Below are 16,286 nucleotides of genomic sequence, written 5' to 3' on the forward strand. Positions count from 1 at the left end.
TTTTCATAATTCCATGGGGCTACGGTCGCAGTTTCGAATCCTGCCTCGGGCATGGATGTGTGTGATGTCCTTAGGTTAGTTAGGTTTAAGTAGTTCTAAGTTCTAGGGGACTGATAACCTCAGCAGTTAAGTCCCATAGTGCTTAGAGCCATTTCAACCAATTCCATGCTGCGACACAGGTCAGACTGCCTCCTGTCCTTCTTATGATACGGCTTCTCTGAAAAGGGCGGCTGCGCGTAGTGACCGTGCAGTCACAGATAGCGAGTCCCCTCCCGCCGGAGGTTCGAGTCCTCCCTCGGTCATGGGTGTGTGTTGTTCTTAGCATAAGTTAGTTTAAGTAGTGTGTAACTCTAGGGACTGATGACACCAGCAGTTTGGTTCCTTAGGAATTCACACACATTTGAACATTTTTGAAAAGGGCGTGAATTATACGAGTATTTTGATAAGACTGAACCCCTAACTTGCAATGAAATGAGAATACATTTTTAACAATAACCTATGTCGACAGCAGTAGAGCAACAAAGAATAAGATCTCACAAAAAATAGAAAATTTACATGTAGACCGGATACTTGAAACTAATTATGCCTGTAGTAGTAAACAGACACAAAATGTCCTAAATTTTATCCACAGTCATGATGTTCAACAACATCACTTCTGGATAAAACGAGTAGGTTATCCAGAATCATAAGTACAAGACTATTGTAACCAAACTCCTTCGACATATTTTACTCATCATCAGAAATCTTTCAATGACTCTTCGCCTGGTTATTGTTTTCCGAAACATTTCATCTTGCGTAAATATGAATATTTCATTCTTGTGGCTTACTTTAATGAGCTATCCACCATTTCATTATCAAATAATCAAAGAAATGTTTTCAATAATATGTTTTACGTTTCCTTGTCAAACAAAAAAGATATTTAGGTTGGATTTTTTCAAAACGATGCCTCATTAAACAGTTTTCTCCCGACGTCGCGTCACTGTAGTATGTGTATTATAACAGAATCATCAACGTCCAATTTCGGACAGATATCTACATTTTCTGCCAAGTAGTCAGTATTTTCTCCTCGCAGTAACGGACTCTTTATTTCGAAAAGTCAATGGGTAGTGTAGCATCTCTGGTTGACGAGTGGTGTACATTCAGAGCTCCCGTAAAGATTAATTAAGGCAGTACTACATCGTAAATAAGTAAATTAATAGCTCAGAGCACTTAGAAGCTTGTGCCACAGAAATAGTATTTTTAATAGTAGGTATGTACAGGCCACCTTTAGGAAATTTTAACCTCTTCATAAAAAATCTGGAAGGTCTGTTGTCCCATCTCATAGTTAAAAAAAAATAGTGGTTGCTGGCGATTTTAATATGAATTTATTGACAAGCTCTGTTATTGAACAGTTATTGCAATCAGTTACACTATCATTCAATTTTGTTCCTCCTGTGAACTTTGCAACTACTATATGTAACTGCTCTGAGACTGCTACTGATAATAATTTCTTTCTAGACAAATTTCGGGAAAAGAATCATATCACAAAACCAATTGTAAATGGGCTATCTGATCATGACATGCAACATCTTTTGTTAAATGTTGAAACTTGCCAGGACAAAAAAATCTATTAAATCTGAGTACAGGAGTGTAAAAATTGAGAAATTCAGGATTTGCTAAAAGACATTAGTTGGATAGATGTTTACAATACTTCTCAGTCAAATGGAAATTACAAAGCACTCATTAATAAAGCGACTTCCACTTTTGAAAACTGTTTTCCTCTAGAGGTAATTCAAATCACACAGAAGTCAAAACATGAACCATGGATTACACAAGGATTAAAGATATCCTGTAGGACAAAAGGGAGACTGTATCTACCATCTAGGAACAGCTCTGATATTAGCACTTTAATGCATTACGAAGAATACTGCAAAATATTGAAGCAAGAAATCCAGAAATAGAAGCAACTTTATTACGAGAAAAGGATAATTACATCAGGCGCCAAAATAAAAACTGTATGGGATATAGTCAAGACCGAGACAGATGGGGATAAGAAGGAAGAGGAACAGAGAGCTCTAAAAACAAATGATGCTTTGGCAGCAAGTGCATGTAGTGTTACAAACCTCTTAAAAAATACTCCATTTCTGATGCTGACAGCTTGGGATCATCAGGTTCAGTGAACAGTGTAATGGAGCATCTGAGACCAGTCATTAAAGATAACTTCAATAAAACGGAATTGACTCTCACGGATCCCAAAGAAGTAGCATCCATCATAAAATCCTTAAAATCAAAGTATTCTATTGGGTATGATAACATACCAACGAAGTTAATAAAAGGGTGTTCCATTAAGTTTCGGGTGTGCAGCCGCAAGAAATCTCCTCCTTCTTCTAATATTTCGGCTGTAAAACGTTCAGCCATCTTCAGAGTGAGCCGCAAGACTGCCGCTCCAGTGCTTGCTTCGTCCCTTTATACTGTTGTACCGCGCGACTGCGCATGCGGCCACAGATGCAAATGCGGCAGAGACGTTGGTCGGCGGCAGAGACGTGCATAATGCGCGAGTTGTATCTATGACTCCGCAGTTGATCTTTGTTGGCATATCGATATATCATTGTGAGCTGCACTATGACGACGTCTTCGCGAGTTTATTACAGCAAGTGCCGGATTCCAGGATTTATCAAGATTGAAACCACTGTCTCTATTAATTAAGTTCGTCGTCAAGCGAATTTCAATTGCCTCCTTTACTATCGAGTCCCAAAATGACGATGTAGTTGCCAAAATTTCGACGGTGTCATACAACATACTGTGACCATTATCAATACAGTGCTCTGCCACGGCCGACTTGTTAGGTTGTAAAAGTCGTGTGTACCTCTGGTGTTCTGTACATCTTTCTTGGACAGTACGAGTTGTTTGGAAGAGAGGCCACATTCACATGGAATTTTGTAAACTCCAGATTTTCGGAGCAGCAAATCATCTTTGACGGAGCCCACGAGTGCAGCTGTCTTAGGTGGAGGACGAAAAATCACTTTTATTTTGTGTCTGCCGAGAATGCGTCCTATTTTTGATGAGAGGCTACCCACATATGGCAGGAAGGTCATCGATTTAAAGGTTTCTTCATCTTCTTCTGCTTTCTTTGTGGCCTCTTTCGGTTTCATTTTCAGTGCCCTCTGTATTTGTTGTGGAGAGTACCCATTGTCTTCAAACACTCTTTGTAAGTGGGAAAGTTCATCTTGCAGACTACTTTCGTCAGAAATAATATGCGCTCTGTGAGTCAAAGTTCGGAGAACACTCATTGTCTGGGCAGGATGGTGGCAGCTATTTGCACGTAAATACAGATCGGTGTGTGTGTCGGCTTCCTATACACTTCATGTCCCAAAGTGCCATCCTCTCTGCGCCGAACCAAAACATCCAAGAATGGAAGGCATCCCTCCTTTTCAATTTCCATTGTGAACTTTATTTGATCGTGGAGGGAGTTCAGATGTCTTAAAAAGTCTTGCAAGTTGTCTTCACCATGGGGCCAAACTACAAAGGTGTCATCAACATACCTCCAGAATACCGTAGGTTTCAAGTCAGCAGATTCAAGCGCCTTCACCTCGAAGTCCTCCATAAATAAATTGGCCACCAGAGGGGATGAGGGACTACCCATGGCGACTCCGTCCGTCTGTTCAAAAAATTCGTAGTTAAATAAGAAATATGTGAAGGTCAGAACATGTTTAAATAAAGCTGAAATCTCTTTGTCACAACTTCTTTCAATAAGTTGTAGAGATTCTGGAAGAGGAACCTTTGTAAATAAAGCCACCACATCAAAACTAACTAATATATCAGACGGGTTCATTTTCAATGATTTCAGTTTATTAATGAAGTCAGCCGAGTTTCTTATGTGGTGAGTACATTTTCCCACAAGAGGCCTCAACAATGATGCCAGATGTTTGGCAACGTCATAGGTCGGAGAGCCTATGTTACTCACTATGGGGCGTAGAGGAACATCTTTCTTGTGGACCTTTGGTAGACCATAAAGTCTAGGAGGCACCGGACCACTTGGTTTCAATCTCCGAACAACTTCTGGTGGAAAGGGAGAATCATTCAGAAGCGAAACAGTTTTCTTCGCCACTCGATTAGTGGGATCCTGCTGATCTTCCGGTACATGCTATCACTCAATAAATTGTACGTTTTATCACGGTATTCGTCCCGAGACAATAAAATAGTAGCATTACCTTTATCTGCTGGGAGTACCACCGTCTGAGTATCCAGGCGAAGCTTGCGTAGAGCAGCCCTCTCTGCCACAGATATATTGCTCCTTTGTGGGCAAGCCTTCATAATTGCACGGCATGTTTCACGTCTTATTTCCTCTGCTGAATCAGAGGGAAGTGGTCGAACAGCTTCTTCAATGGCGCTGATAAATGAAGGCAATGGCAGAACCTGTGGCGTGGCACTGGAGCGGCAGTCTTGCTGCTCACTCTGAAGATGGCTGAACGTTTTACAGCCGAAATATTAGAAGAAGAAGGAGGAGATTTCTTGCGGCTACACACCCGAAACTTAATGGAACAGTCTTTGCGCTGCCAAAACCTGAAGATTCACATTAATAAAAGGGTGTTCATGCGATTTGACTTCTGTCGTAAGTTATTTGTGTAATCGATCTCTTATCAGTGGAACATTTCCAGACTGGCTAAAATATGCTGAAGTTAAGCCTCTTTACAAGAAGGGGGATAAAGAAATAATCAAACAATCGACCAATTTCACTTTTGCTGACTTTCTCAAAAATATTTGTAAAGGTTGCGTTCAAGCGTCTCCTTAAGCATATGACTGCAAATAATATATTGTCCAAGTCACAGTTTGGGTTTCTTAAGGGTTCTGATATAGAGATGCTATTTACACATACAATGACTTAATTCATTAGATAATAAATTAGAGACTATTGGCATTTTCTGTGACCTATCAAAAGCCTTTCACTGTGTGAACCAGCATTCACGTAAGTGAACTAGGATATTATAGTGTAGCCGGCCGTTGTGGCCGAGCGGTTCTAAGCGATTCAGTCCGGAACCGCGCGACTGCTACGGTCGCAGGTTCGAATCCTGCCTCGGGCATGGATGTGTGTGATGTCCTTAGGTTAGTTAGGTTTAAGTAGTTCTAAGTTCTAGGGGACTGATGACCTCAGATGTTAAGTCCCATGGAGCTCAGAGCCATATTATGGTGTCACTGGCAATGCTGCAAAATGGTTTGAGTCTTATCTAACTAACAGGAAACAAAGGATGCCGTTGCGAAATACCTGTGCAGTAAGCAATCAGTCTTCATCTGATTCGGAATTAATTACATGTGTAGTTCCTTAAGTTTCCATCTTGAGTCCATTGCTTTTTCTTGTATACTTTAATGAGCTGTTTCTGTTACATTACCAGGTGCTAAGTTTCTTTTGTTTGCAGATTATACAGATATTGTAATAAGTAGTAAGACAAGTACAGGTTTAGAAATAAATGCTAATCGAATCTTCACTGACATTAATAAATGGTTTAAAACTAATTCACTGTCATTAAACTTTGGAGAGACACCCACTATGTGTATTTCAGAACCTGTAAGAGATTTCCTTCCAGCATGTGTATAACATATGAAGACATGCAGATCGAAGAGGTTGACAGTGTTAAATTTCTGTGATTGCAATTCGGTAATAAATTCAGTTGGGAAGGGCACATCACAGAATTGCTTAAGCACCTAAACGTCTGTATTTGCAGTGAGAATGAGGTCAGATGTAGGAGATATAAATATAGAAAAACTTGCATACTTTGCTTACTTTCATTCTATTGTGTCATATGGGATCATATTCTGGGGTAACTCATCAAACTGAGCAAAAGTTTTTCGCGTGCAAAAACGTGTAATAAGAATCATTTGTGGTGTAAATTCAAAAACATTCTGTAGAAACCTGTTCAAGGAACTTTGTATTCTAACCACTGCTTCTCAATATATTTATTCCTTAATTAAATTTATTAGTAAGTAATATATATATATATATATATATATATATATATATATATTTAAAACCAATAACTCAGTACATAATATTAATACTAGAAATAAGAACATTCTACACGAAGACCTAAAATCACTTACCTTAGACCAAAAAGGAGTCCAATATTTAGGAGCACACATTTACAATAATTTGCCAGCAACCATTAAAAATTTGGGTTCAGGTAAAGCACCATTTAAACAGAGTCTGAAAGACTTTCTGATAGGCAACTCCTTCTACTCTGCAGGTGAATATCTTACAGAGATTGTTACGCCAGCTTAAATAAAAATATCTGTTAGATTTCAGTTTCAGTCTTGACAGCACTTGGTCATAACAGTCAAGATTAGATATTTTGTGTAAACTAAATTTGTTAATAGTGTGTAACAATGTTTCATTCTGACAGCGTATTAGTTCTGTATATATTAGCTGTTCCAGCTTAATGTATTCAACTACTTTGGCAATTTTCTGACAAATGATCAGGGTAGTAAGTATTACATTCAAATGTTTTATGTTTTTCATGTTATACATTCTGACAAGATCCACACTCACCAGAATCATCTCATTTTTTGGGTCTATAGAACAAAAACTGGATCTAAATCTAAATCTAAACATAAACCTAAATGGAAGACGTGACTTTAAAATGGCAATGAAACTGCTGAGAGTACAGCTAATAAAGCCAAGGTTCGCAGAGGAAACGATGCTTCTGGCTGAAAGTGTTGAAGATTTGGACTATTAAAGTGAAGTGTACTATTTAGAGCAAAATTCGGATTAAATTCAAGCAAAATAAGGGTGAATGCTATGAACAGAAACAATCGGGAGAAAAACGACTTCTACACATGGGGAAGACTTAGAAGGAGGGAAAGTATTGTACTGTGCTGTCCATGACGAACGAACGCAGTAAATGACCGAAACAAGCGATACATGAGAAGCGAACTGTCACAGGAATTAAAAGATTTATTCAGCATAAGCAGTCTTTTGGTCTCAAATATTTACGAGGGTTTGATGAAAAAGTTCTGGGAATCTTTTTATATAGAAATGAAATATAGGCGGTAGGATGATAGGAATAGAAATAACAGTAACAACATATGTAAGACAGCATCGGGTGAACGAATAACGTACGAAGGAAAGAGATACTAGAACGAATTACCGTCCAGCGACTCAGGCGGGAAGTCCTTAGAAAAATAAATTATAGGTTAGTGGAAATCATGTTATCAGTGTCGACATGTCGTTAAAAAAGGAGACACAGTATCCCAGGATCTGACAAAGATTGTAAAATGTTTCACAGATTATCAGGAACTTTAGGTATAGCAAATGTTTTGAAGTATAACGATTGAACCGAGGTAGGAAAATGTTAGCAATGAAACCAGACGAGAGACAAATAACTAAGACAGGAACGTAATTCACAATACGCACGAGGTCGCTTTCAGTTCTGAATGCCTCTTCCCCGTGAAATTAGCGTTATTGGTTCTGTGAGTTAGGAATTTGAATTTACATTCATATGCTTAGTCCAAAGTCCAAAGAGCACATTTTGTACAGTGAAGACCTTGTGTCGAAGTGTAGCATTATCAATGAAAATTACTCACTACACGTAAATGAATGGAAGTATGATGAAGTAAACGAACTTTCTGACTTTTCCATCGAAGAAATCAGCAAACACACCCAATGGAAAAAAAATCTTAAGTTTGCCCTCTATAAGTAACTGTTACCTAAACGAATCTTATTGTGTACAATAATGTGGAAGATTAGAGTTGTTGCTATGAGCTTTGACGGGAAAGGCAAAATTTGGGATTTATGTTAATGTCAATGTGAACAATTAATGTGTTCCACAACATAGTTTCTAAGATGTTATTGCACAATATCTCGCGCATGACCTTCCGTAACCGCCACAACTTCGCGTTATTTTGATCGAGAGGCCATGTTTCATCGTCTTTCCTGGAGATAGTTAAGACCCATACTGCAATGTCAAAGATCTGTAACAAGTCTTTTATGAAAGCTTGGACCAATCGTTGACGTTCATAAAAGACATAACCGGAGCACACAAGTACGCCGACAAAAATTTTATAGAACGTCTTTTATAAGAGTTCTTTTACGGTGTAATACGGGCCTAACTAATATTCTACTCAACACTTTCGAGGTTATCTGACGCAATACACATAACAACTGTTCACGAATGCTGAAATAATGCATACATCCAGTTTTTCAGGTACGTGTTTCATTAGTTTTGTAATTAGAGGTCGTGGTTTCACGGATAACAACGCTGATGTGAATTATCGGCCTTTGTCTGTTCTTGACAGCTGAAAAACATTATATGGCTCTTTGAAATCATGGTGAGCGAGTTTATGAAATTTCGCGACTGGCTGGAACAACTTTACGCCGTGTTAAACACGCTAGTACCAACGTTCCCATGATGCAGAGCTTTCGTGTTTGTAAAATTCGGTAACAGTATTTCGAAATAATTCGGCTGCAGTATCATTACAGCATATCAGCGGAAAAATAAAAATACGTCGGTACTCTTGTCTGTTTGGAATCGTTGTGTGAATATGTAAACTGGAGCAGTAACTTATTCAGTGACGTGTGTGAAGTAATAACATGAATAGGCTGCATCCGAGATCAAGTCAGTTTTCTGTACCGCATTTCGGTCGTAACCAGTGAATTTAGAACACACGGCATTCAGTGTTGCATAAAATGTGGAAATTCAGCCAGCAGTAAGAAAATCAGAATTGAAAATGAGACACAGTTCACTGGAAAGTCAGTCGTTTTGTGACCTGCTAAGCAGCCATTTTTAAACGACCCCCACTCCTCCTTTTCCCTCCAAGACCTTTCGTAATCACCCGACCCTTGTATCCAAAGATTAGCGAGTATATAAAAATCATTGTTGTGATACTGTGTTTGCCGGACATTTTTTGGTGTGATCTGGTCGTGAGATATTATCAGACATTATTATTAAATGCCGGTGTTGTTGAAAAAATGTCAAATTATCTGGCGAAGAAGAGCTTTGTCCTGATGCAAAGGTTCGACGAGTTCCTGCTGGTCGTCTTCGGACATTTAAAACGCTATTATTCGGTTTATAATAGTAGAAGAGCAATGAGTTTGCTTATATAATGCAGGATACTGATATTTTAATTTACTGGAGGCATAAATCTACATTCTTACTGTCTTTCGAATGAACAACTTTTTCGCGTGCGCAATCTAAGTAAAACAGCTCTCACTTAATGGTTGATTGTAGTAAGCGTGATTTACACATATGAGATTCAAGGGAATCACGACACTGAAATTTATTACGCATGCATAGGACTGTGACAGAAAGTGAACCAAAACACACAATACTGTTTGCAATACAGAATGTGTACACTGATGGCAAAAAATCGCAACAGCTAGGAGTTGTACGAAATAAACGAAGAACACACAATACTGCTTGCAATACAGAATGTGTACATGGCGGGAAAAAATCGCAACAGCAAGGAGTTGTACGACATAAACGAAAGTTGCTAGGCGTGTTTCCGCATCTGGAAGAAGAGTGTATCCAAATTTCGCGCCAGTCGCATAAGCCTGGCGCTAGTAGGAACGTCAGATATCTTTAAGATTGGACATTACAAGTTCTAAAAATAAATAATATATGCTGCTGTATCAATTGAATTAAGTTGTGCGGCTGGTCCCTCGGGCATGGGTGTGTGTGTTCGTCCTTAGGATAATTTAGGTTAAGTAGTGTGTAAGCTTAGGGACTGATTACCTTAGCAGTTAAGTCCCATAAGAGTTCATCCACATTTGAAGTTGATAGTTGTGTCTTATCCTTTCAGAGGACACTAAATGATTAGCCCTGTTGTCCATTCAGCATCTGTTATACTACTGAAGATGGTAGACAACCTCACCAAGTGTGAGAAGAAACTGGGTATGTTATTATAGGGAAGATGCATATTATTTCCTGGTACCTTTGTATTAATTATTTTAAGCAATAACCGAACCGCTACGGTCGCAGGTTCGAATCCTGCCTCGGGCATGGGTGTGTGTGATGTCCTTAGGTTAGTTAGGTTTAAGTAGTTCTAAGTTCTAAGGGACTGATGACCTCCGAAGTTAAGTGCCATAGTGCTCAGAGCCATTTTAAAAGTGTTATTTATTCATCTGTAGAACAATTTACATGGTACGGATGTTGCCAATACTTCACACAATGATTCCTAAAATGTTCAAATTTGTGTGAACTCCTAAGGGACCAAACTGCTGAGATAATCGGTCCCTAGACTTACACTCTACTTAAAGTCACTTAAGCTAACTTACTCTAAGGACAACACACACACACACGAGGGAGGACTCGAACCTCCGGTGGGAGGGGCCGCACAATCCGTGACATAGTGCCTCAAACCACGCGGCCACTCTGCGCTGCAATGATTCTAATATTTACCTCTTAAACACTTTTCGGAAACACTAATCTTTAGGGGGACTAATGATTTGCTCCTTTACTCAGATGTGTGCTATGTCTTACGTCAACACTGATACACGTCAGATTTTTTTCCACTACAATGTTTTCATCTCCATTCATTTGTATCTGTGACAGTTCAATTCCGCCATGCCACCAAGCCATTTGAACACCCGCTGAACATTTCTAGCATGTCCGGTGTGTGCCACTGAAGAAATGTATACTGTACTATTGAGGGGCCACTCCAGGGCCAGTTCTAATGGCGTGGCTTCCCAAGTGTGGTCTTCTCTGCCGAGCGATCAGCAAGGAATCATCAGCTGTCGCCACACCGGTGGCTAGCGGGTTGTGCGCTCCATGTGTTTCGGCTCTTAGTCAATAAACGACATTATTAACACGTCACTGACTTTGAACGAGGTCTTGTAATATGGCTACGAGAAGCTGAATGGTCCCTCTGCGATATTGCAGGAAGACTTGGCAGGAATGTAGCCACTGTACATGACTGCTGGCAGTAGTGGTCACGAGAATGTACTGTCACAAGAAGACAGGGCTACGAATGGCTATGTGGCACTACCGAGAGGAAAGTCCATCGTGTTCGGCGTTTGATTTTGGCTCCTCGTGCTGCATCTGCAGCAGCAATCTTAGCAGCAGTTGGCGCCACCGTGACACAACGTATGTTACAAATCGGTTACTTCAAGGACAGCTCCGTGTCCGACGCCCTGTAGCGTGCATTCCACTGAATCCAAACAAATGCCAATTGCAACATCAGTGGTGTTAAGCGAGAGCCCATGGAGGGCAGCGGGGAGGCCTGTTGCGTTTTCTGATGAAAGCTGGTTGTACGTCGCTGCTAGTGACGGCAGTGTTTTGGTTAGAAGGAGGCCAGTTGAAGGTCTGCAACCAACCTGTCTGCATCCTAGACAGAGTGGACCTACACCTGGAGGAAATTTGTACGTCAGTCTGGTGATTCGACCTACTGTGCTGCCATTCATGAGCAACATTCCAGGACTCCAGTGCGGTTTTCAAAAGGATAACGCTTGCCCACATACCGCTCTTGTAACCCAACATGTTCTGCAGAGTCGACAGGTCACGTATGGGACATCATCGAACGACAGCTCCAGCGTCATCCACAAACAACATTAACCGTCCCTATATTGACCAGCCAGGTGCGACAGACATGGAAATCCATCTCACAATTTGACATCCGGCAGCTGTACAATACAATGCATGCACGTTTACATTCTTGCATTCTACAGTTTGTCGGTTATACCGCTTACTAATGTACCAGCATTTCATATTTGCATTGTCCTATCTGGAGCTTACATTAACCTCTGGTCTTGCCATATTAATCACTTAAATATGTTACCTAGACAAATGTATTCTCGAAATTTCATTTCTTTGCATTAACTAGTTTTTGGTGTTGCGATTTTTTCGGTTAGTGTATTATTTTTAAAGATCTATACTTTTCGAAATAATTGATAATAGTTTTCAGTTATGTTGTTTGTTGTTGCTATGTTCTTCAGTCCGAAAACCGGTGTGATGTGGCTCTCCACGCTACTCTATGCTGTGTAAGCCTCCTCGTCTCTGAATAACTAATGCAACCGATATCCTCCTGAATCTGCTTACTGTATTCATCTCTTGGTTTCTGTCTAAGATTTTTACCCCATTACACTTCCTTCCAATACTAAACCGGAGATCCCTTGATGTGTCAGAACGTGTCCTATCAACCGAGCCATTCTTTTTGTCAAATTGTGCAACGTATTTCTTGTCTCCCCAGTTTTATTCAGAACCACCTCATTAGTTTCGTGATGTACCCATTTAACCTTCAAAATTCATCTACAGCATGCACTTCAAAAGCTTTGTACTCTTATTATCTAAACAGATGATCATCCATCTTTCACTTCCATATGTGACTACACGCCATACAAATACTCTCAGAATAGGTTTCCTTACACTCAAGTCTATTTTCGATATTACCACATTTCCCTTCTTAAGAAACGCTTTTCTTGCCATTGCCAGTCTACATTTTATGTCCTCTCTACTTCACCCATCATATTCCGCTGCTCAAATACTCATCTACTATTATAAGTGTCTCGTTTCCAAATGGAATTCTCTCAGCAACACCTCCAATTCGACTACAATCCATTATCCTTGTTTTGCTTCTGTTGGTATCTTACATCCTCCTTTCAACATGATGTCCATTCTGTTCAATTACTCTTCAAAGTCCTTTGTTGTACCTGACCCTCATTTCCCATTCCAAATAATATCGGGCAGAGGCTACAATCCTGACTCAATCTCTTCTCAACCACTGCTTCCTCTTCATGCTCCTCGACTCTTAATACTTACTTTGGTTTGATTACGAGTTGTATTTAACCCCTGATACCTTCAAAATTTCTAACAGAGTATTCTAGTGAACTTTTTTAACAGCCTCCTCTCCAAGTCGACTAATGCTATAAACTTGGTAAACTATGGACCATAGGCCTTGCTGTTGATGGAATGACTTGTGTGCCCCCCTCCCCCGCCCCCCTCATCTCAATTAACCAGGGACGTTGCAGTTGGTGGGGTGCCTTGCATGCCTCAGCGACAAAGATAGCCGTAATGTAGGTGCAACCACAAAGGGGTATCATTTGTCAGGCCAGACAAGCACGTGATCACTGAAGAGGGACAGCAGCCTTTTCAGCATTTCTAGGGGCAGCAGCCTGGATGACTGACTGATTTGGCCTTGTAACATCAACCAAAATGGGCTTGCTGTGTAGGTGCTGCGAACAGCTGAAAGCAAAGGGAAACTACAGCAGTAATTTTTCGCGACGGCATCTTGCTCTCTCTATCTCTGCAGCAGATGACTGCATATTCTAAGGTGAAATATTCCGGAGATAAAACAGTCCCTTATTCGGAACTCCGGGAGAGGCTATTTTGGGGGCTGCCGTCATCAGCGGGAACAACACTGGATTTCTATGGGTCGGAGCGTGGAATGTTAGATCTCTGAATCGAGCAGGTAGGCTAGAAAATTTTAAGAGGGAAATGGGTAGTTTGAAACTGGATATAGTGTGAACTAGTGAAGTATGATGGCAGGAGGAAGAGGAATCCTACTCAGATGAATGCAGGGTTATAAATAGAAAATTAAATAGGGGTTATGCGGCAGTAAGTTTAGTAGTGAATAAGAAAATATGGATGTGGTTAAGCTAGTACGAACAGCATAGTGAGTGCATTATCATAGCCAAGATGGATACTGAGCCAATAACTACCACACTAGTACATGTTCATAAGCCCAATAATTCCTCAGATGAAGGGATTGAAGAAATGTATGATGAGATGAAAAAAATTATCTATATGGTTAAAGAGACGAAATTTCAGTTGTTATTGGGGACTGGAGTCCGATAGTAGGAAAAGGAAGGAAAAATTGTAGATGAATATGGAGTGGTCGAAAGGAATGGAAGAGGAAGCAGCCTGATAGAATTTAACACATTGACTAATTGGTTTAATAATCATAAAATAAGGTTGAGTTCATGGAAGAGACGTGGAAGCATCGAAAGCTTTCAGGTTACATAATGGTAAGACAGAGATTTCGGAACTAGATTTTTTAAGACGTTTCCTGCGGAAGATGTGAACCGTGACCACAATTTATTGGTTATGAACTGTAGATTTAAGGTGAAGAAATTAAAAATAGGAAATTAAGGAGATGGGTCCTGGATAAGCTGGAAGAACTAAAGGTTGTTCAGAGCTAGAGAGGAAGAATTAGGCAACGATTGACTAGAATAGGTCAAAGGAATACAGGAGAAGACGAATAGGTAGTTTTGAGAGATGAAGCAGTGGAGATAACAGAGAACTGTATAGGTAAAAAAACGAGGTTTATTAGAAATCCTTGGATAACATATGGGATACTGAACTGAATTAAATTGAGGAAAGGAGAAAATATAAAACTGCAGCGAATGAAGCAGGTGAAAGGAAATACAAACGTCTGAAAAATGACTAAGCAGGATAGAGGGCAAATGTAAGGATGTAGAAGCATATGTCACTAGGGGTACGATCGATGCCGGCCACAGAAAAGTTAAAAAGGCATTTGGAGAAAAGAGAAACAGCCGTATGAATATTAAGAGTTCAGACAGAAAACCCGATTTAAGCAAAGAAGAGAAAGCTGAAAGGTGGAATGATTATATAAAGTGTCTATACAAGAGAGATGAACCTGAAGGCAGTATTATAGAAACGGAAGAGGACGTAGATAAAGAAGAGATGCGAGATATGATACTGAGAGAAGAATTTGACAGAGCACTGAAACACCTTTGCGAAACAAGGCCCCAGGAATTAACGACATTCCGGCAGAACTACTCATAGCCATGGTAGAGCCAGCCATGACAAAATCATTCCATTGGGGTGCAAGATGTATGATAACTTCATAATTCAAAGAAGACTGTAATAATTTCAGTTCCAAAGAAAGCAGAGGCTTATAGGTGTAAATATTACCAAACTATAAGTTCAGTAAGTCATGGTTTTAAAGTGCTAACACAAATTCCTAGCCGGCCGAAGTGGCCGTGGGGTTAAAGGCGCTGCAGTCTGAAACCGCAAGACCGCTACGGTCGCAGGTTCGAATCCTGCCTCGGGCATGGATGTTTGTGATGTCCTTAGGTTAGTTAGGTTTAATTAGTTCTAAGTTCTAGGGGACTAATGACCTCAGCAGTTGAGTCCCATAGTGCTCAGAGCCATTTTTGAACCACAAATTCCTTACTGAAGAAAAGCTGGTAGTGGTGACCTCAAGGAAGGTCACTAGGATTCAAGAGAACTGTAATAACACTTGAGGCCATACTGACCCTGCACCTTCTCTTCGACGATAGGTTAAAGCAAACCTATTTTTACACTGACGTGAAAAAGACATGATATACCCTTCAGTATCGGTCGGAGCTCCGACGTAGTGCAGCAACTCGAAGTGGCCCGAATTCAACAAGTCATTGGAAGTTCCTTGCAGAAATATTGAGCTACGCTGCCCCGTATAGGCGCCCATAAAATTGGAAGTATTGCCGGTGTAGGTTTTTGTGCACGAACTGACATCTCCATTATTCACCATAAATGTTCGAGGGGATTCATACTGGGTGATGTGGGTGGCTAAATCATTAGCTAGAATTGTCCAGAATGTTCTTGAAACCGGTGAGGTGGTGCATTGTCACCAATAAATATTTAATGGTTTTTGGGTATATGAAGTCCATGAATGGGTGCAAACGGTCTCCAAATAGCGAAATGTAACCATTTCTAGTCAATGATGGACTAACTTGGACTCAAAGATCCAGTCCATTACATGTAAACACGGCCCGCCCATTATGGAGACACCACCACCTTGCATATTGTCTTGTTGACAGTTTGGGTCCATGACTTTGTGGAATCTGCGCTACATTGAACCCTACCATCATGTCTTATCAACTGAAATCGGGACACATCTGACCATTACACGGTTTTCCAAAGATCTGGTCCAACCGATATGGTCATGAGTTTAGGAGAGGCGATACAGGCGATGCCGTGCTGTTGGCAAAGGCACTTACTGTAGTCGGTCGTCTGTTGCCCGAGTCCGTTAACGCCAAATTTCGCCGCAGTGTCCAAACAGATACGGTCATCGTGCGAACGTACTCGTGGCCTAGGGGTAGCGTATTTGATAAGAAATCAATACGTCCTCGGTCCTGCGTACGAAACCAGTTATAGCTTAGACTTTGAATAAAAATTGTCATCATTGGTGGCGGAACACTTCCGGAATAAGAAGTCATCCTCATTCTGCCAAAAGGTTCAGGGCACCCTCATGCCCTCAGGGTTGGAAACGGTCCCCGAATGTGGAAGCATCAGCAATGATCAACGGCATGAGGATGCAGAAGGCAACGGACACCACTGCATTAAAGACACATAATCCTGTGTATCCACAGGATTTGTGGC

The sequence above is a fragment of the Schistocerca piceifrons genome, chromosome 1 (genome assembly GCF_021461385.2).
Source record: "Schistocerca piceifrons isolate TAMUIC-IGC-003096 chromosome 1, iqSchPice1.1, whole genome shotgun sequence".
NCBI lineage: Eukaryota > Metazoa > Arthropoda > Insecta > Orthoptera > Acrididae > Schistocerca > Schistocerca piceifrons.